The sequence below is a fragment of the Mustela lutreola genome, chromosome 12 (genome assembly GCF_030435805.1).
Source record: "Mustela lutreola isolate mMusLut2 chromosome 12, mMusLut2.pri, whole genome shotgun sequence".
In the NCBI taxonomy this organism is placed as follows: domain Eukaryota; kingdom Metazoa; phylum Chordata; class Mammalia; order Carnivora; family Mustelidae; genus Mustela; species Mustela lutreola.
This window is the reverse complement of record NC_081301.1, coordinates 78,731,040-78,753,257: the sequence shown is the minus strand read 5'-3', so window position 1 is coordinate 78,753,257 and position 22,218 is coordinate 78,731,040. Positions and strand designations below refer to the sequence as shown.

Here is a 22,218-nt window from a genome sequence, read left to right as displayed (position 1 = left end):
GCTTCAAAATGATTAATGTTATGGTTTATGAATTGACTCAAAAAAACAAAAAACAAAAAAACAAGTCACAGAGGTTGTAATGGCTGCCAGAACCAGGAAGACCCAGAGAGTGAGTGCTCACCTCACCTTAGTCCCCGCCCAGGTAATATAGCCAGAATGTGGACTTTAGTTCTCTAAATAAAGCGTTCTTTCCACGTCAGTATGTTGCTTTAGAAATCAGGGAAATTTATCCTTGCTGCTAGGTAGTTGTGATCTATGTGCTGATAACTGTAGATGCAGGAAGAATGTTCCTACCTCAGGCAGGAAAACCAATGAAATTTTAAAGTCGATTATAAGTTTACCAAGCAGTTTTGGAGAACAATGGATTGCAGGTAATCGGAACTTACTGTGCCTGAGTGACCCGTGTACTGTGCATAGTAAATATGACAAGGGGAGGGGTGGGCCCGGAGGGAACTCTTGAAAGTTCACAGTCTGAAACATCTCTACCTGCGCTTGGGGGTCTGTCTTTATGGACTGCAAAGGAAACTCAAAGACTAAGGAATTGTATCTATAGAAAGCCAAGTGACATCATTCTTCTCCCTGGTCTGTAGTCAGCTCTACTGAGTGTGCTGAGGCATTAAAGGGGCTGGTGATGGCCGCTTAGTCTTGTGTAAATAGACCTTAGGGTACAGTCATGACTTTGCCATTAAGCATGAAGCCACTGGGAGAGTCCTCGTGAAAACAAAATCTCAGATCTTGCGTTGCTAATCTTTGCTTTATTTATAATTGTGTAGATGTCTTGTTGCAACAGCCCATTTCATAAACACAGCCACTTTATTGCTCCTTAATAAACAGGAAGATATTAATAAACAGCCACCTCTCATTTTAAGGCAACTTGACATATAGAACTTGACTAAAAATTAAGAGGCAAATGCATGTTTTAATTTATTACATGTTGTTCTTGTATTTGTTTAAAAGGGATGTTGAGGTGGCCTTGATCTGATTTCTGGTTCAAGTGGGAAGCTTGTCATCTACCTCCTTATAGTCCTGGTCCCTGATACACCTGTGGAACAGAGGGTTATTTCTATTGCTTATAAAACCTTAATGACACCTTGAAAAACTTTTTAGATATTTTTCTCTTTCTTTCAGCATAAATTATGAACCTTCTCCCTCTGCCACCAGAGTTATAGAGATAACATTCTCATGAGAAGATGGTTACCATCAGAGCTACCTGCAGCATAAGTGATAAGGACCATTCTGAAGTTTGGAGACTGGGTACCAGGAGAACAGAGGAGAAAGGATGTTGAACTCTGTTGGCCAGACTAGGGGTGGGGGTGTGGTATGGGGTGAGATTTGTAGAGGGTTAATTAAAGAGATGGCCTTTAAACTGGACCTTGAAGAATTTCCTTGGATGGGAAGGAAGCAGGAGGGTGTGTGTGTGTGTGTGTGTGTTGGGGACAGGGAAGAAAGTTTCCAGAGCAATGGAAGAACCCAGAACTCTTCGTGTTTGTATTCAGAAAGAGAAAGATATCTGCATGGTCGGAATGTGGGAACGAGCTGGAGGGGTAGGTCCAGGAAACAGTTAGCTGAACACATCTTGCTACCCTAGTTTATCAGTGAGGAAGAACAAGGATGTGGAAACTTTCGTTGGCCCATGTTAACTTCACCAAGATGAGAAGGCAGAGAGTCATGGCAAAAGGACGCAAAGGGGGAAAAAGACCAAGAAAGACAAAACTTTCTCCCTAGGAGTACAGTTGATTATCATGATTTTAGATGGCAGATGTCAGAAAATAGACTACTGAGGGCCTGTCTTAGCAAAGGTGTTACCAGAGAAGGTGCTTTAATGATCTGTGCAGACATGTCAGTGTGGGTGAAGTGGCTCAGAGTCTAGTGGCCGCCATTTGTAATCCCGCAGAGTATCACTCTTTCTTCAGCTTTCATTTTCAGTGTTTTTATTTGCAGATTTATTTTGGGGATTAATTTTTATCATATCATTATCTATACTCATTTTAGATGAATAACATTTGTGTTTAAATATTTTCTCTACTCTTAAGGCTGATTTCATTGGTCTGAGGTTCATTTTTTTCTCCTTGAGGACTATAATTCCATTTTTTGCCAGGAGAAAGTGGGAAAATTCTGCTTTATCACGAGTTTTAAGTAATTTGAATATTCCATACATCAGTTACAGTTATATTTGCCAGAGTTTCACAATTGAAGTATATTATCTATGCCAAGTATTTGCCATCTGCCAATCCCAGTGAGCTTTTCACCTGTCTCCATTCAGCTCTGTGCTTACCACCGGCTGGGCTTCCTTGCTGGCTGATATCCAAGGTACCAGTTCGCCCTGTCTCAGGGCTCGGGCAATCACCCCCTCCCTTTCTCCCTGTAGGCCTCAGGGTGCTCTCTTTTGTTGGAAGCTCCCGTCCGCCATCTTCAGTTTCTAGTCCCACCTAGGTCTTTGTTAACCCCTCAGTTGCTCTCTGAACATTTCCTGTTTCCTGCAGGACCCGACTGGTGCATGATGTAGATATGGTCACGGAAAGCGCACTGAAGATATATCTGTGATGCTTTCATGAGTTTATTAAATAACTTGCATTCAGTGGAGTACAATTAGGAAACAGCTTTTTTCCCCTTTATATCAAAATGTAACATAAAACATTTTAAAGATGTACCAACAACTAACAATGTTCTTTAGGGTTTTTTCTTCCTCACCTCTTGAAAACAGCTCAGGCAGAGTCACATTTGGTTATTATTGAAGTTATATTTTGGGGTATTAGAAAACCTAGTTCAACGTAAAACAAACACACAAAACCCCAGACCTTCCATCCTATGCACACAATTAAAAAACTTCCCTCAAGGTCTCTACCCTCTCCTCAACCCAATTCTGCCTAGAAGCTTGGGGTTTGACGGTGGCAAAGATGGGCAGTATCTGTTCTTCCACTCTCTCCTTTCTTCCCCTGTGCCCCTAGACTCCCAGACTGTGGGTTTTTATAGACATCTAGCATGGGAGGAAGATACCAGTTTCCCTCTGGCAAGTGCTGCCTTCTCAGCAATTCACTTGAAAAGCCGTCCTCAGTTGTTCCAGACAGGTGAAGGCATCCCTCCTACCTGTGTATATAAATTTACCTTTGAGGAACTTTCTAATGAATTTCTAGTTTTCCCTTTCCCAGGCTGCCAGGGAGGTGAGCAATGGATGCTCTTGTGCCTCCCTAAGAGGACACTATCATCTGTTTCAACAGCTTTGCGGCTTTAGCTAAAATCGCGAGACATCAGGAAATGTCTAATCTCACATCTTGTTTCATGTGCATATATTAAAAGGCATATTAAGAAGAAGAAGAATACAGATGGAAGGAAGAAAGTGAGAAAAAGAAAAAAGTGAGGAAAAGGGGGAGAGAAAAATAAGGAAAAGTGGGGAGAGGAAAACCAAGAAAAAAGACCCCGTCAACCTAGATGTCTTAATTCTCGCTAATAACTTGCCTTATATTAGTAGACTCTAACATTGCATTGGATGCTAAACTATTATGTTATTTTATTTGTAAAGAGTTCAGCATAGTGAAATTAGTGATAATTCAAAAAAAAATAGGCACTGAGCAATGAAAGACCCGCGGATCCCCTTACCCAAGAATCCAACACTGCCACTGGATGCAATCAGCAAGAGGTTCTTTATTGTTACGCAGGCGCCTGCGGGTGGTCAGCGCGCGCCTGCGGGTGGTCAGCAGCTCCTGCTAGCTGAGCACACCCGGCTGGGGTGGTGCCGGGTTTTTATAGACAGGTACAAACAAGTTTTGGGTGGGGCGCAACTGATTGTTTGACAGTTAGAACTTTTGAAAAAGGCATACGTGGAGTTTGCTGATTGGCTTTGGGGACCCGCGCGCGCGAAGAGAGAGGCGCGGGAAGGGGGAACAAGCTGATTGGTTCTGAGGGCACGCGCGCGGGAGGAGAGAGGCAGGGAGGGGGAACAAGAAGGGGGAAGGTAGGAATGCCATCATGGCGTCTTCTATTATTTCTATAAGCCAAGCAGTTACAGAAGGGCAAAAGAGCAATTAATAAGCAATTAATAACCTAATTTACGCCTAAAAGCCAGCGGTTCACAGAAAAGCAAACAAGCGGTTAGTTATCCAATCTATCTTCTAGGGGAGGGGTCTTTCAAGCAACACTGTACTAAATTGCTAGAAATTGTTTTTTAACAATTTTCAGAGGGATTTTTCTCCTCTAATATCCATTTCATCTTCCTTGAGTGACAATGATGAAGTTTAGCAGAGATGAATCTTATCTTCTGATCCAGAGGCAGGTCCTGCTTCTGCTTGGTCTAAGCCACTCAGAATAATCTCATTTCCTTGCCATAGTGATTGATAGGAGTTTAAGCCAATCAGTGCATAGCATTTCCCTAGCACTGAGATTGTTATCAGGGTAGTCCAATCAGAGTGACGTGGTGGTTCTAAAAACTGACCTTGGCCTTTGCTTTGCCCTTGGATGTGAATGCAGAATCACTATCAGTGCTGCTGGCCACCATTTTATGAGGCCAGCCCAAGAACAAAGCCAACATCTGAAGACAGATAGAACTTGGGGGGTGGGGGGGGCGGAATGCAGAAAAACTGAAGCAGAGCCTGGACCAAACCATGAAAAGTCCTATAGACTTTTCAGTTACAGGAGTCAGTAAATTCCCTTGTTTAAACCAGTTAAATAGCTTTTCTGTTATTTGCCACAGAAATCATCTCTGTAGATAACACTTCTTTTGCATTTGAGTAAATTAAATGGAATTAAAACAGTCCTCATTAAAAGACAATACATTGTTTCTGAATATCAAATACATTTACAGTTTCTGTTATGTGTATATTGTAAAGGATCAAAATTAAAACCAAAGCTGAATCTTACTGCCTCATTCACACAGAATAAGGGCTATGGAACTTAAAGGAAAACAAATTTTTTTCATTAACTATCTTAATATTAAAGTTGCTTGAAGCTAAGGGAAAAATTATAGATGAGCTAGAACTGAAAGAATTTTTGAAAGCATGACAGTTACTTTGACATAAACTTCTGCCAAGCTAGGCAGAATAGAAATAAACAGAAAAGCCAACTATCAAAAACACAACTGGTAACACTTTGAGGTCATACTGTCTGCCAGAGACTTTGTATACATCATCACACTGAATTCTGACAATAATCCTTTGAGATAGCTATTGTCCCCTCCCCCACCTCCTCCGCCCTTTTATGTTTGTGGAAACAGGCTCTGAAAGGAAAAGTCATTTGTTCAAGATCATATAGTTATTTAGTACCAGAGACAGGCTTTGAATCCAGATTATGCTCTTTCTACAAACTTGCCATTTCTTTATAAGAGAGAGCTAGAAGCTACACGGGTCTGTAATGCCAGGTGGGGTTGGAGCAGTTCAGCGGCAACTATCATATACGGTTTCAGAATGCATTGATCACTTGCTTTGTGTGCTGAAGGTTTGTTATACCTCAGACCCTAAGCTTTAGTCTTTTCAGTATTATTTAATTTACAAACAAGTCTGGCCCCTTCCTTGGGAAGAGCAAACAGAAGGGAAGAATTGGATTCGGTCGTGTTTGCTTCCACATAACCTACCCAAACATAGGACGCCTTATTCTGATGCACTGCTTCCTTCTCATTTTCCTAAAAAGATTCACAAACCCTTTGCCAATATGATAAGTGTTGGGGGAAATGAGTTTCTGAATTGTCATTCTAGGAATTGCCTTTTGCAGCTAAAACTTCACCACTTAGTCAAGCCCTCCCCTGCCATCTGCTCAGCTCCAAAACTGCTGCAAAGGTTGAGAGGAGTGAACCGCATCCGGGATAGAAATTCCATGCCACGAAACCCTGTCTCATCTTTCCAGCTTGTTGAATGTGGGCTCCAGAGGATCACACTTTGAGGCTCACCAGGATATTCTCATGAGGTATCAGGTCTTCGGAGGCAACTCGTTTATCACCAACTCATTGTTCCCAGAAATTCTTCAGCACCAATCTCATGGTCCATGGTTGCCAATTCATCTCGTCCCCAGCTCTGGGGCCGATGTCATCTTAGAGAATTTAAGGACACCTGGTTCCGTTTTGATGGCTTACTATCGTTAGTCTGTGGTGTCTGGGAGTGATTTGCTGGCACACAGTAGGTGCTGTCCCTCAGGTTTAATTGTTAGATCCTTCTCTAGCTTTTGTCAGGAACTCTTCTTGTGTTGTTGTTCTGGAACTTATACCCTATCTTTTTCTTTCTGTGCTCAGAATAAATTTTCATTGTGTAAGACACCCAATTGTGTAAACTCCACCCAATGTGTGCAGCTTTGTTATAGCAGCCCTGTCTCTGTCCTGTCTCTGCAGAATGTCTCGTCTGAATCTCAGGTGTCCCTGGCTAGGACTGTCTCGGCACAGTGGAGCCCAGACACCTGCATTCTTTGCCTTTTCTTTTCTGAAGCAGCTGTTTCTTCTCTGCACTGATGGTTAGTCCCTCGATGCTGAAGAGCAAGAGTTTATCGAGGACTGAAGCTCTTTTGTTAGCAATTCAGCCCTATTGGAGGCCTGGGTAAGTCTTTGATACTCGCTTCCATGCCTCTCTAACACTTTATTCATTCAGCATGTTTGTTTATTAGAGAATTTTTGCCAGGTAATGCTGCCAGTCGGAGACACACAAAGTGTCTTAGGTCATGGTCTCTAGAAGCAGAGAGTGAGGTGGGACTTCTTATGCAAGTGATAAACTGAGGGAATGCTGGAAAGGGGGGTGCACGTAACCAAGCTAGGTGGGGGACTGGAATGGAAGGGAGTGGGGGTGGTTGTCAAGGAACATTCCCTGAGGCACTGACTCATAAATTGAGTCCTGAAGGGTAAGACAAGATGGTGGCGGAGAGGAAGGAAATTTCAGGTGGAAAGTGTGAGGATGGATGTTAGTGAACAGGGCTGCATTGTGATTTTTGTGTGCCCTAGGCATTTTTGCCTAAAATATTAAAAACTGTATTTTATGGACTGCATCAATATAAGTATATGTGGAATCCAGGTTGGATTATATTTGTTTATTTTTGTAGATTTTAAGAGTTTGAAACATTTTCATGGACCCCTAAAGGAACTAGGGCCTGTGCCTATTGTTCCTGTGGATATGGGGGCCCTGCTGGTGGAGACAGGAATATGTGGAAGGCAGCCCTGACTACTTGGGTGCCGCCAGATGTTGGGTGTGCAGGCTTTTCTGCCTTTGCGCCCATCCCTGCCTCATTGCCTTCTCCTCCTCAAACCATACTCTACTGAGACTGGGCTGGGTTGAATAGTGCCTCCCCTAAATCTGTCTCTACCTCAGAATGTGATTATTGAGAAATAGTGTCCTTGGAGATATAATTAGTTACGTTTAGGGGAAGATCATGGATTTGGGTGAGCCTTTTATCCAAGGACTGGTGCCCTTATAAGAAGAGACGGGGCACCTGGGTCGCTCAGTGGGTTAAGTTTCTGCCTTATAAGAAGAGACAACGCAGAGGGAAGAAGGTGATGGGAAGATGGAGGCAGAGATTGGAGTGATGCAGCTACAAGCCAAGCAACACCAAGAAGCTAGAAGAGAGGCACAGAACAGATTCTTCCCTAGAGCACTGAGAGGAAACATGGCCCTGGTGACATCTTGCTGATGAATTTCTTAGCCTCCAGAATGGTAAGAGAATAAATTTTCATTGTGTAAGGCACCCAATGTGTGGAACTTTGTTATAGCAGCCCTAGGAAACTAATTGTCCTGTCTCTGCAGAATGTCTCATCTGAATCTCAGGTGTCCCTGGCTAGGACTGTCCCGGCACAGTGGAGCCCAGACACCTGCATTCTTTGCCTTTTCTTTTCTGAAGCAGCTGTTTCTTCTCTGCACTGATGGTTAGTCCCTCGATGCTGAAGAGCAGACAGAGGAATGTACAGGCACAAGAGATTGCTAAGGTAGTTTTACTCCTCACGGTAGTTCCCTTCCTTCATTCATTGTGGCACATTTCTCATCAATGTAGTACTGGATGCTGGAAGAAAATCTAGAAAAGTGTTTGCTTTGGGAGACAGGAGGAGGAGAGGGAGCTGGGTGCATTTATTGTTTAATATCTTTCTTTTATCACTGATTCAGCCATAAAGGCCCTGCCTATAAAACTAGAGTTTCCTAGTCTTCTTGCCACTTGACAGCAACAACAGCAAAAATTGCTGGAATATACACAGACTAGGTGCTATTGGAGAGCAAGGTCCGCATCTTTTTCTACTTAGTGCTCAGCATCTGCCGCAGGGCCTGGGACATAAACATTTGCTGAATAAATTAATCTGTCATTGCATTGATGACCAAGGTGACTTAGCTCGTCAGGGTCACTGGGTACACAGTGATCACTGTATCACATACACACATTCTAAAGTTGCATCTTTGGACGGGACCATGACTTCTTAGATGGGGGTATATGAATGAATAGCTATGATCTTCAAGTAGGACCTCCAAATAAGTTCTCAAGACCAAATACTCACCACTTACCTGTTAATTCACGTGATATAGTTATGTGCTTTATATACCGTATTACCAGTACCAAACCGTAATTTTATAATTGCAAATTTTTGTTAGTGACTGAAAACTCTTCATTTTTGGTAGGTATACTGGATATGGGAAGGAATTGTAATATTTACTGAGTGTTTACTGTGAACTAAGACTGTGCTAAGCACTATATATCCAGTATCTCACTTAATCACAGCAATCTATCTATGAGGTTGGTATTATCACCATTTTACTGGTAAGAAAACTGCTTTTAGACAGATTTATTAATTTACCCCTAAGTGGCAGAGCTGGGATTCAGATGGTTGTTTTCATAACTGCCAAACACTCTGCTGGTGAAAGTCAAGTTTTAGTGCGCTAAAACTCATCTAGGGGAGTTTGATAAAAATACAGATTCTTCGGTCTCATTCCTAGAGAATCAGCAGGTCTAAGGTAATCTAGGGAATCTATATAGTTCATTATCACACCGGTGACCTGAATGCAAGTGGTCCATAAACCATACTTTGAGAGGCACTGCTCTATATATAAAATGTCAAATGTGCAGTGTGATTTTATCTTTTTTTACTCTAATGTCATAGATGTAATATCATTTTCTCTCCCTTATGGATGCCCAGTTGTTCTAGCACCATTTATTATGATAGCCATTCTTTCCCTACTTCCTGTAGTTTCATTTTTGCCATGAATCAAGCTTCTATATATAATGGATTCTGATCATGACCTTCCTATTTTATTTTTTTCATATAATTCTTAATCATCATCCATTGAAAATATACTCTGAGAAATTCCACTGTGGACCAAAGGGCAAGAAATCTTGGAAAACCCCGTGGATCATTTTTTGACTCGATAGTAGATCCATAAAATTTAGAGATGCCCACTTACGAAGCAATGCTCAGTTTTTCCAGGGATCCTCAATTAAATCCACTGGACTACCCAGGGCAATTTCTGGTATTTGTCGAAATTTGTAGGAATTAGTCTTTTCCCCTTCCAACTGTTGTTGCTTTCCTTCTCCAAATCCTCTTTTACCAAATCAGCAGGACATTTTGGAAAGCAAGTCATCTTTATTAAGATGTACATTCAAATCTTACATTCAAATGTCATTAGGTAAGAAATATGACAGATAGTATTCACTTCTCAGGTTCTGCTTTTGAATGAACCTTTCCAGTCCCTGCAATTTGTGTTGCCTCCAATGGGGTGCCTGCCATAAATTCAGCATCACTGAATCCAATTTAAAAATGAAAAAAACAGCAGAGTATATGTATTTGCCCATTGGAACAAAGCTGCCATTTAAATATGGCTTTATGCCAACAAATAATTTTGATGTATTGTCAGGGAAACTCTTAAATTTTTATAATATATGATATGGATTAAAAAGTACTTGCAGTGAATTGTGGGTGGGGAAACTGAGGCATAGAGCTGTGAAATTATTTAACTAAAACCATCAAGGAAATTGTATAAACAACCAGAGATTCCACTGCTTTGCTTTTCAATGAGTTCTGAGGTTGGAGGTAATCACCCAGCTGGATTCCCAAGAATGGCAAAAACTCTCTATTAGAAATGGTTTATGCAGATTGGAAGGGGGAAAAGAAAAAAAGGAGAGAAGGAAACAAACCGTGAGACTCTTAATGAGAGAGAACAACATGAGGGATGATGGAGGGAGGTGGGTAGGGGTTGGGCCAGATAGGGGGTGGGGATTAAAGAGGGTACTTGTGATGAGCAATATGGGTATGTATATAAGTGATGAATCATTCCATTTTACTCCAGAAACCAATATTTCACTGTATGTTCACTAGCTAAATTTAAATTAAAACAATAACAAAACAAAACAAAACAATTCATGCAACACCCAGGTGTCCATTTATATCTGTAGTCATGGATAGTCAAGCAGTGACCCAGCTCGCCACAGGAAGTGTGGGGCTAAATGAAGGGTTGGCATCCAAATGATTACAGTTTGGCTGCCTCAAAATCTCAACACTGCTGCCTCAATAGTATAGAAAACGTTTTGTTTTTGTTTTGTCTTCCAGTAGAGGGGAGTGAGAAACTCAGACGAGGCTGTGCTATGTACTAAGTATCCTTTCTTCATTTTCTGTTGGTGAAAAGCTCAATAACTAAGTGTTGAACAAGCTTCAGTTATTCTGCAGTTGGTCACATAACTCTTGGAGCCTCAACTGGTGATTTAACTGATGATCGCTTGGGGAGAAGCAAATGGGTTTGGAGACCCGAGACATCACCCAGAGCCACTGCACTAAGGGAAGAAGTTCATGGGCTTTCGTCCATCTGCACAGAGTCTAGTGTTTCTGTCTTTTGTGTATAATTAGCTGAACTTTTCCTTCAGGAGCCTGTGTGATTCTCCTAATAAGGTAGTGATGATGCTTATATTTTCTCTGCACTAACACAGTCATATTTTATTGTTAAATTGGAAATAAGGGTCATTATGTTGTTCATTGACGTTGATAGTTTCTCAGATAGGCACACCCCTGAGAAGCCAATGGACAGTGCTGGGGAAAAGGATGGTGAGCCTTACCTGAAGGTGGAATAGAAGTTTCTCAAGCTTCCTTGATAATAAGATTGACCTGAGGTGTTGGCTCAATATTCAGATTTCCAGTTTTTTCCTTTGAGGATGCTGCTTCAGAGGGGTTGGGATGCATCCTCAGAATACATATTTTAATAGTTACGTGACTGTTATAATTAAGATAGTATGGGAAATACTCCCCTAGGAAGTGTGCAATTTTGAAAGGGTGGTTCCAGTCTGTGGCCGGGGTGGGGGCGTGGGGGCTGGGTTTCCTGATTACCAAATATTTGCCATTGTTCCCATGGAGGTATTTTTCTCTTTCTTAGTTCTTTTCCAGCTTCTGTTCTGTACCTGTCACCAACTGCCATTTAGTCCCACTTGGGCAGGTTGTTCTTAGCTCAGATGCTCATGCTTTTCTGTACCTCAGCCTGGAGTCTCCAGCTGATTTCAAATCATACCCATTCATACGTCGCAGTCACAGTGGTACCAGACGACTTGCTTTTCCATACCTATCTCAACCTCTTCAAATCTTTTGCCTTTTTCATGCTCCGTTTTCTTTTTTCTTTTTCTTTTTCTTTTTTTTGGGGGTGGGAGTGAGGGGGCAGAGGGAGAGGGAGAGACAGAATCTCAAGCAGGCTACATCCAGCACAGAACTCACCATAGGGCTCGATCTCGCACCCTGGTCCAAAATCAAGAATTGGTTGCTTAACCAACTGAGCTACCCAGGTGAGTGCACATTCCATTTTCTGCAGAGAATGCCTTCTCTCACTAGTTTACCCTCTGCACTTCTGTTTCTTCTTCAAGAATTCCGACGTTACTTCCTTAGGAGTCTTGCTGAGCTTCCCTAGGCAGAGTTAATTCTTGTCTCTGTGTTCTTGTGGCACATTGGATTTCTCTTACCTGTAACATGTGTTCAGTTATAATGATCTGTTAACTTGTCTTTCTCGCTCAGTAGGCAGCTTGGAGAGGGACAGTGTCTTCATATTTATATTCCAGTGTCTATCAGAGTGCCAGGTACATATAGTAAGAATTTTATAAGTATTTGCTGAGTGAACTTTAGACTTTAATAATTATATATTAAATGATTATTATCAAATAAAAGGGATATGGATTAGTTTATATAAGTCCAGATGTTTGTTCATTAGCCATTTATTCAGACAGTATCTGTTGGACCTCTAGTGTAAGCTAAGCATAAGTGATTCAGCGATAAGCTAAAAATACACATCATCCTTGCCTTCACAGAGCTTTGAGGCGAGAGAAATCTATTAATACAATAATTATGAAATGAATAGATGATTTGCTACAGTGAAAAATACCAAGGATAGACATATGGGGGCAATGAAAGAACATAATGTGGGGGTTAGGGGTAAAAACTTAATCTAAGTGCTGCTGATGAAAAGGAATTGTCTAGGGAGGAAGCAAAGGGAAGAACCTTCTAGGGTCAGGAAAAAAGACTGTTCAAAGGCCTTGGGGTAGGAGAGAGTATGGCAAGAAGAAGAGACTAAAAGATGGATGGTATGTGTGGAGCAGGGAGAGCAAATGGACCCACAGCCTGAGAAAAGGCTGTCACCTAGAGGTTAAGAGTTTTCATCAGCCATGTTCAGAATGTGTATCTTTATTCTAAGTGCAGCGGGAAACCGGTAAAAATAAACCTGAGTAGTTTGGCGTGTGTGTAATTGCAGTTTTGTAGGGATTTATACCTATCAAATGATGAATTGCTTTACTGTTTATTTTTGTTTTGACCATGCAGTCTACTTCAGGACAGGAATCAGGTCTTACATTTCTTGGTGTTCCCAGCCTCTAGCACCAGACAATAAATAGAGTGGGAGACCAAGAGATGTGTGTTTCTTATTTTATTTCACATTTTTTGAGAATGAAGCTTTTTGTAAACACACTTAGAAAGAAACTTAGTTAACTAGACCCACTGAGTAGCTTAAAATGACGTTAACATTTTGAGTTTAAATTGTGAGAAACATGTTTGATATGGTGAATGGACAGCCGGTTACCCACTTCAGTCTTAATCCACAGAGACCATTTTGTAAGTGCTTGGGAAACTAGTCAGCATTAAGTTTGAGAAAAGCCGGTTTCTCTTGCTTGATAAAGTTATTTTATCACTGATGATGCTTGGGGTTTTGCCATTCAAAATCAATACTAGAGCTGTAATGATTCTTTGGACTTTAAGAGTCCTTTTTGATGGGTGCCTCGGTGGCTCAGTGGGTTAAGCTGCTGCCTTCGGCTCAGGTCATGATCTCAGAGTCCTGGGATAGAGTCCCGCATCGGGCTCTCTGCTCAGCAGAGAGGCTGCTTCCCTCTCTCTCTCTCTACCTGCCTCTCATCTACATGTGATTTCTCTCTGTCGAATAAATAAATAAAAACCTTAAAAAAAAAAGAGTCCTTTTTGAAAATGTAGATAAATACCTAATTGGGATTACAAGGTCTATTAATATTTGTCAACTGACATCTTTGGGATGTTTTGATGGACACTTAAATATAAAGGAAATTATGTATTGCAGGAGAGCAGGGAATCAGTGATGTGGAAGTGAAGTCTACCTCCTCAGTTTTGCTCTGTTGTTGCCTCTAGAAACGAAAGTCATTTTGTGAATGATGGCAGTGATTGTGTTACTGACTGAAACTGATTCTGTCTGGATGTTGGTTTCACAGTAAAACAAAGAGTACTTTTCTTCCTAATCTTTAGGACACTGTGAGGTTTAATGATATTAGTGAGGAAAAGGCGATGGACTTTGGGGGATTATGTTGTTTTGTCATACAAGCTGAGCTGTTGGCATCATCTACCCAGAGCCTTTGTGATTCAGTGGAGTTCTCAAATCAATTTAGAAACAAGTTCTTTCTGTAAGGCCAGGATTTCATTAGAACATCACTACTAATATTAGGTGTACTTTCTCAAATTTATTCCAGACTTCTTTATTTGCCCCATTGCTCAATTAATTTCTAGCTGCTGGAGGGGACTCAAATGAGAAAGGAAACCTTTGTTGATGTTTTGGGACAAGAGTGGTTTTTCCAGAATATTCCATGATGATTTGAAAAATTAAGAACTCTGCATGACAGGGACACATTTCCACCACACACATCCATTGAGACTTTTCTTATTTCCCTCTAGGGCTTTCTCCACTCTGCCCTGTGGATTTCTACAACATCATTTTCATGTTTGGCAGTTGTTTCCCATTAAATGAATTACAACTCTGGCAAATCTTGAATTAAAGATATTTTTAAATGAATAAAGCCATTCTCTTATTAAATGTAACTGCTTTATTTTCTCACATATTTACAGGAGATGCCATAGATCTTATTTGGAGTTTTAATAAATTTTTAAATATCACCATCGGGAATAAGGTTCTGATTACTCAAGCAACCACGCTAACCAAAAATGGACCCACCCTTTAATTTTTTTTACCTTTTCCTCTGAGAGATGTTCATCTCAGGTCCTAATTTGCCCAATAAGTCTGAGGCAGCGATTGGCAAACTAATCTGGCCAGCAGCCTTTTTCTGTAGACAAATTTTTATTGGAACATAGCCATGATGATCTATTAAGTACTCTCTTTGACTGTTTTTGTATTACAACTGAGCACAGTTGAGCAGTTACAACAGAGAACGCATGACCTGTAATGCTGAAAACATTTATTACCTTACAGAAAAAGTTTGCTGACCTCAGTCTAAGATAATGTTTCTATATATTCTTTGATTATCAGTTATGCTAGGTACTCCCTGAAAGCAAAGACCAAATATGATTTCCTTGTATCTTTAGTGCCTTTCACACTGTACTGTTAGAAAGAAGTGCTTAAGTCCAGATTGTATGAAAGTAACCTAAACCAGCTGTATAAATAATCATGCTTCCCCCCACCCCAACCTTAAAGTCTATGGGAAAGAACTACTGAAAACCAGGCATAGGGTGATTTTCTACTAGGACAGTGTTGGGTTGATTTTCGGGAAGATCTGTATCAATTACTCTGATCTTGGTGTGTTGAACAGGGTTGCTTCTGTTCTCAGTTCAGCCATTCAGGCATGAAGACAGGGATGTTGGGGAGGGACCAATGCAACTTTTGCTATCCCAAGAGAACTGGGGGAAAGGTATTTATGAGAATATTCCAGTGCCCATGGGCTGGGCAGCATGGTCAAGGAATAGCTAAACTGATGTCTTGGATTGTTTGTATTCCTCAAATCATTTGCCCCAGCAGGCAAATTCTGTCTTAACATTTGCTACTGTGTGAAAAAGGAGATGTTTGGGAGGCGAACGTACCCTGTTTTCAGTATTCTTTCTTGCTTTGTTTCAGTGCCCTTGTTGACTTTCCCTATATATGTAAATGTAGATCAGTTGAGTTTTTGTAAAAAAAATTTATAGGTCTAATACCTTGCTTGAATAGACATTGAAAGGGCCCAGGAAAATACTCTTGGCCAGTTTCCTTAATAACCAAGCCAAAGGTGGCAATTATATAGGAAGTTTATTACCACTCTGGCCCTTCGCACCCTTCTACTGTCAGACATCACGAATAGAACCCTGTATTCTTTCCGACAGAGACAGCCTCCAAATCCTTCCTAAAATGTTCCAAGTAGCTGCCACCAATTAGTCAGAATTGGCCCACGAGATGAAACCTTACTTGCCAAAGCTAGTTTTGCATATTTCTAGGTGTGAGAAATTTATTCCACCTTTTATTTCTTCCTTAGCTCCTCGTGTGAAATGGATCCAGGCCCCAAAGGCAGGAACGGAGAAGGACTGGCAAAGCAAGGCATTTTCAGCAGAATGCTGAACATAAATAAAGATGTGAGGTGTCCAGCTGAAGTAAAGCAAAGTTCACATTGGGAAGTCACACGAAGTGAACATGGAATAAGGAAGAGCTAGATTAAGGTAAGCATTGGCATCTAGACCAAGACATTTGAATGTGATTTAAAAAGTCAGTGCTCCTGAAGGCTGGTAAGAGTCTTAGGGTTCTCCAGAGAAACAGAACCAATAGGATAGGATACGTACACACAGACACACAAACACACAGACACATAGACACACACACACACACAGAGGGGTGAGTGTGGGCATTTGTTTTAAGGAGTCCGTTCTTGTGAGTGTGGAAGTTGGCAAGTTCAAAAGTTGCAGGGCAGGTGATCAGGCTGGAAATTTCTGCAGGAGATGATGTTGCAGTCTTGAATCTTAAGGCAATTTAGAGGCAGAATTCTTTCTTTGGAGGACCTCAGTCTTTTCTCTCACGCCCTTCACCAGATTAGATGAGGCTCACCCACATCTAAGGGTGTGGGTGTGGAGGGTCTGATCATTTGCTTTGCTCAAGGCTTACTGATTTAAATTTCAATCACATCTAACAATATGAAATTTATTTAAGTGAAATAGAGTTGATGAAAAGAAAATTGTTAAATAAATATTGCATGTAGATGGTATAGGGATATGTCAAGTATATATGTACTAAAATGGCTGAGGTCAGAGAACGGTAAGCCACATAATCACTATACTCTTGTCACAAGGAAATGTCATAAGGAAATGGGCTGTAAAGGAGATTAATTCTGCTGCCTTGAACAAAGGCCATGGATAGAAAATATTCACTAATAACTATTTGCCAAATTTCCCAAATATAATTGTCCCAGTCTGCTTTTTTAAAAAGAAGTTGCTTATACTTTTTTTCCCATCTAACAAACAGAAGTTTTAAATTTTATGTAATGTTAGTAATTGGGTCTTTTGCATCATGATTTCTTAAAAGGAATTTAAGCTTAGAAAGTCATCCTGGTTTTTGTTTTTGTTTTTTTTCTTTTAAGATTTTATTTATTTATTTATTTATTTATTTATTTATTAGAAAGAGAGAGTGGAGGGAGAGGGGAAAGCAGGCTCCTTGCTCAATGCAGGGCTCGATCCCAGGACCCCGGGATCATAACCTGAACCACTCAGGCACCCCTCATCCGGGGTCTTAAATTCACAAGTCTATCACCTTATTTGAGTGGGCATTTGGAAAAAGATATGTTTAAGTATTTAACTTTTTTTTTTTTAATAAAGAGTTTATTAATTTATTTGAGAGAGAGAGAGAGAGATCACAAGTAGGCAGAGAGGCAGGCAGAGACCGAGGGGGACACAGGCTCCATGCTGGGCAGAAAGCCCAACTCGGGGCTTGATCCCAAGATCCTGAGACCATGACCCGAGCCAAAGGCAGAGGCTTAACCCATAGACACCCCTAAATATTTAACTTTCTGATGTATCTGAAACTTATTTTGTTATACACATGAGGGATGCATCTAGACTGATTTTATTTTCTTTAAATTCACAGACCTGTACCCCTGGGGATAAAAATATATGTTTATAAAAAATAAAAAATTATATATAATAAATAAATAAATAAATAAATATCTACTCAGTTATTCCTGCATGAGTTCCTTTCTGGTGATGTCATTTTTATTTTCTAGAAAATTCTTACATGGATCCAAATCAATTTCTGGACTAGCTCTAGTCTGTGTTCTGTATCTATACATTGTTTTTTTTTTCCAGTAGTTAATTATTTTAGTGATATGGCCTTATATTTAAATATTTAGTGTAGTTAGTCGTATCTCATATGCTTTCTTCAAAATTTGCTGTGATAAACTTATTTTTCTCCTAAAAACATCAGAATCTAGTCAGATTCTCTAGAAGTTTCATAAAATGTTAATTGGATTTTGTGTAAATCATTATGAGGGTTATAATGAATTCATGTATAATTCATATATGTATGAATTTATGCACATTTTCAATCAAGTTTTGATGTTTGTGACTATAGAGCACAGATAAGATTAGAGTCAATGAATTAATCTAAAATAATAATGAAGACATTTTATCTCCATTGCCTCCTTCACTTGAGCAATTTAGATGTATAAATAGCCAAATTGAATTTAATTCCCTTCATTTTTACACCTGTATGTCTGGCCTAGGTGTAATATAAAAATCAAGGATCCAAAGACTGGCCTCAGAGAACAGAATAAAATAAACAATGATAAACATTGTCAGTGAAAGAATTTAGAAACTCTTGAAGGGTAGTTCACATTTCAACTTTTAACTTTGATTGCAATTTTCCAGGACTTCAAATGGAAACCCATGATCCCTTCTGCAAGGATCTTCACCTGGGGTGTTTTAAAATTTCTTTTTCTCATTTTCTTTGCCCTTCTCGTGCTCGTAGTATCTGCACAGCTTGTTCTCCTGGCTCTAGCTAATTCTTGGTCCTCTGACAGCAGAAAGCAGTGATCAGACAGGTTGAATGATTCAATGGAAATGTAATCTGATCTCATTTTAGCCACATGTAAGAAGCAACCTGCTGTGAACCGGAATTGTAATGCTGGGAATTATCTGATTCCTGCAGCCCTCTCTTCTTTCTCTGACCTGGTGAATGATGGCTAAGGAAATTTAAAGCATGTAAAACATGGTAAATGTTGATTTGTTGACTTGGCCATTGAACCGGACACCTTGCCTTCTTGCAGGTAAAACTAAAGATCACAATTTCTAGATTTTATTTGTAAGGGCCAAGCATTGAAGTACTTCTCAATTCAGATAGGTCTTCTTTTCCTTTAAACTATACTTCCAGCTTTGGGGCCAGGTACAAAAGCAAAGCAAAACAGCAACCAAAAAGCGAAGGGATCTCCTTTGCCCACCTGAGCTGCAAAGAGAGGTGACCTGCAGAACAGAGTTGACATGATGTGATGGTTCAGTTCCCGGATATGAAGGAAAGGAATCCTCTGCCACTGGCTAAGGAAGATCAGTTACAAAGCAGGAAAACTGAGAACTGGTAGAAGTAGAGAAACTTACAGGAAACTTACAGGAGAGAAAAACTGGACATAAAATTAAAAGAAACAGAAAACACACTTGTTACACTGCTGGCCCCCAGTAATCACCTCTGCCTACATTTGCCCTTGTGGAGTCCTTGCTATTTGAACTGGAGTAGGGCCCGTGACATTCTGACTGACTAGAGGTGGCTGTGTGATGCCATGCCCTTTCCTGTGTCTATATGGGAAGCCTTAAGATGCTGTGCTTCTGGGTTCTGAGCCCTGATCTACTTTATAAGGACTCTGATGGAGTTTTGTGGAGAGGCCATAGGAGAAAAGCCCAGCCATTCGGTGCCCAGCCAAGCCCAGGCCCCTGACCATCAGCTGAATGAATCCATAGAGTGACCATTGGCAAGATCAACAGAAGATTACCTGGCTAAGCCCAGCCCAGACTACAGAATTGTGAGGAAATAAAATGGCCATTGTTTTAAACCAGGAGGTTTTGGGCTTGTTTGTTCTATCACAAAACATAACAATTGGTATGATAGTGGAGGAGGAAGCATCCAAGACCAAGCCCAGGGTCTCTTCTGTCTGGGACAGCCTGGTGTGGAGGGAAGATGCAGGCCTAGGACCACAACAAGCTTGGGTCATAGCCTCATTTTTTAGCTTTTTGCTTTTTGAACTGGGGCAAGTTATTCAGTCTTTCAGGGCCTCAGTTCTGTTTTCTGTAAAATGAGAAAAATATTTCTTCCCTCACAGGAGCATTGAGAAATGAAAGGAGTGAAAGTTTGGGGCACATATTAAGTATCCACCAGACAGGAGTTCTGTTCCATTTCCTCCTTACGGTTCCTTCCCTCACTCCCCCACCCCCTACTAAGGGCTGACCTAAACTACATTGACTCGTGTGTGTGTGTGTGTGTGTGTGTGTGTGTGTTACATTAATCACCATAAAATACATCATTAGTTTTGCTGCAGTGTTCCAAGATTCACTATTTATGTACAGCACCCAGTTCTCCATGAAATCTGTGCCCTCCTTAATACCCACCACCAGGCTCACCCATCCCCCCCACCCAAAACCCTCAGTTTGTTTCTCGGAGTCCATAATCTTTCATCCTTTGTCTCCCTATCCGATTTCCCCTATTTTACTTTTCTTTCCTTTTCTTAATGTCTTCCATGTTATTCTTTATGCTCCACAAGTAAGTGAAACCATATGATAATTGACTTTCTCTCCTTGACTTATCTCACTCAGCATAATCTCCTCCAGTCCTGTCCATGTTGCTACAAAAGTTGGGTATTCATCCTTTCTGATGGAGGCATAATACTCCATTGTATATATGGACCATATCTTCTTTATCCACTTGTCTGTTGAAGGGCCTCTCAGCTCTTTCCATAGTTTGGCTATTGTGGACATTGCTGCTATGAAAATTGGGGTACATATGGCCCTTCAATTCACTACATCTGTATCTTTGAGGTAAAAGCGTAATTGCCAGCTCATAGAGTAGCCCTATTTTTAATTTTTTGAGGCATCTCCACACTGTTTTCAAAGTGGTTACAAACAACTTGCATTCCCACCAATAGTGTAAGAGGGTTCCCCTTTCTCCACATCTTCTCCAACATTCGTTGTTTCCTGCCTTGGTAATCTTGGATATTCTAACTGGTGTAAGGTGACATCTCAGTGTGGTTTTGATTTGAATTTCCCTGATGGCTAATGATCAACATTTTTTCATGTGTCTGATAACCATTTGTATGTCTTCATTGGAGAAGTGTCTGTTCATGTCTTCTGCTCATTTTTTGACATGATTATCTGTTTTTTGGGGGTTGAATTTGAGAAGTTCTTTTTAGATCCTGGATATCAGCCCTTTGTCTGTAGTGTCATTTGCGAGTATCTTCTCGCATTCTGTGGGTTGCCTCTTTTTTTGTTGACTGTTTCCTTTGCTGTGCAGAACCTTGTTATCTTGATGAAGTCCCAAAAGTTCATAATCACTCTTGTTTCCTTTGCCTTTGAGACGTGTCTTGAAAGAAGTTGCCATAGCCAATGTCGAAGAGGTTACTGCCTATGTTCTCCTCTAGGATTTTGATGGATTCCTGTCTGACATTGAGGTCTTTCATCCGTTTTGAGTATATCTTTTTGTATGGTGAAAGAGAATGGTTGAGTTTCATTCTTCTATACATAGGTGTCCGATTTTCCCAGCACCATTTATTGAAGAGACTGTCTTTTTGGATATTTTTTCCTACTTTGTCAAAGATTTGACCATAGAATTGAGGGTCCATATCTGGGCACTCTACTCTGTTCCACTGGTCTGTGTGTCTGTTTATTTGCCAGTACCATGTTGTCTCGGTGATTACAGCTTTGTAATAAAACCTTGAAATCAGGCAACGTGATGCCCCTAGCCTTTTCTTTTTCAACATTTCCTTAGCGATTTGGGTTTTTTTCTGGTTCCATACAAATTTTAGGATGGTTTGTACCAGCCCTTTGAAAAATTCTGGTGGAATTCTGATCAGGATGGCATTGAAAGTATAGATTGCTCTGGGCAGCATAGACATTTTAACAATGTTTATTCTTCTGATCCATGAGCATAGAATGCTTTCTCATCTTTTGTGTCTTCAGTTTCTTTCATGAGTGTTCTGTAGTTTCTTGAGTATAGATCCTTTACCTCTTTGGTTAGGTTTATTCCAAGGTATCTTATGGTTTTTGGTGCCATTGTAAATGGAATCGATTCTCTAATTGCCCTTCCCACATTTTCATTGTTAGTGTATAAGAAAGCAGCTTATTTCTGTGAATTGATTTTGTATCCTGCCACATTACTGAATTGCTAAATGAGTTCTAATAATTTGGGGATGAAGTCTTTTGGGTTTTCCACATAAAGTATCATGTCCTCTGCAAAGAGAGAGAGTTTGACTTCTTTGCCAATTTCAATACTTTTTACTTCTTTTCTTTGTCTGATTGCTGTTGCTAGGAATTCTAGTTCTGTGTTGAACAACAGTGGCGAGAGTGGGCATCCTTGTTGTATTCTTGATCTCAGTGGGAGGGCTCTCAGCTTTTCCCCATTAAGAATGATATTTGCTGTGAGTTTCTCATAGATGGATTTTATGAAGTTGAGCAATGGTCCCTCTATCCCTATATTTTGAAGAGTTTTAGTCAGGAAATGATGCTGTCTTTTGTCAAATGCTTTTTCTGCATCAATTGAGAGGACAATGTGATTCCTCTCTCTTCTCTTATTGATTTGTGAAAGCTGAACTACCCTTTCATGAGGATGCAAGGGTGCTACATTAACTCTTAAGGGTAGTCCTGTGCCCTGCTAAAGGGCATCGTGTCGTAGGTCACGATGTATTTGATAAACAACCACTATGTTTATCTGAAAAGAAGTAATATGCTAAATTCTAAGTGATGGATTTTTTTTTTTTTTTTAATGATGGTAGGTTTGGGGGCTAACATGCATTTGTGTCTATATCCTGGAACTTATACACCTGCTCTTTTAGAGTACAACAGCTGTTTATTAGACAAAGCTG

At 40.4% G+C, this 22,218-nt stretch overlaps 1 long non-coding RNA gene across 4 annotated transcripts in view; it reads left to right on the top strand.

Annotated features, from left to right (window-relative positions):
* LOC131813185 (uncharacterized) overlaps window positions 1-21,917 on the top strand; it is a 164,285-nt gene extending 142,368 nt beyond the window's left edge. For 2 of the 4 annotated variants that reach the window (XR_009346660.1, XR_009346659.1), the window contains 2 exons: window positions 15,655-15,835; window positions 18,029-21,917. This is a non-coding gene — a long non-coding RNA (uncharacterized LOC131813185). The remainder of the gene's footprint in view (window positions 1-15,654; window positions 15,836-18,028) is intronic. The other 2 variants (XR_009346661.1, XR_009346662.1) reach the window with 2 other exon arrangements.
* Window positions 21,918-22,218: the final 301 nt, after the last annotated feature.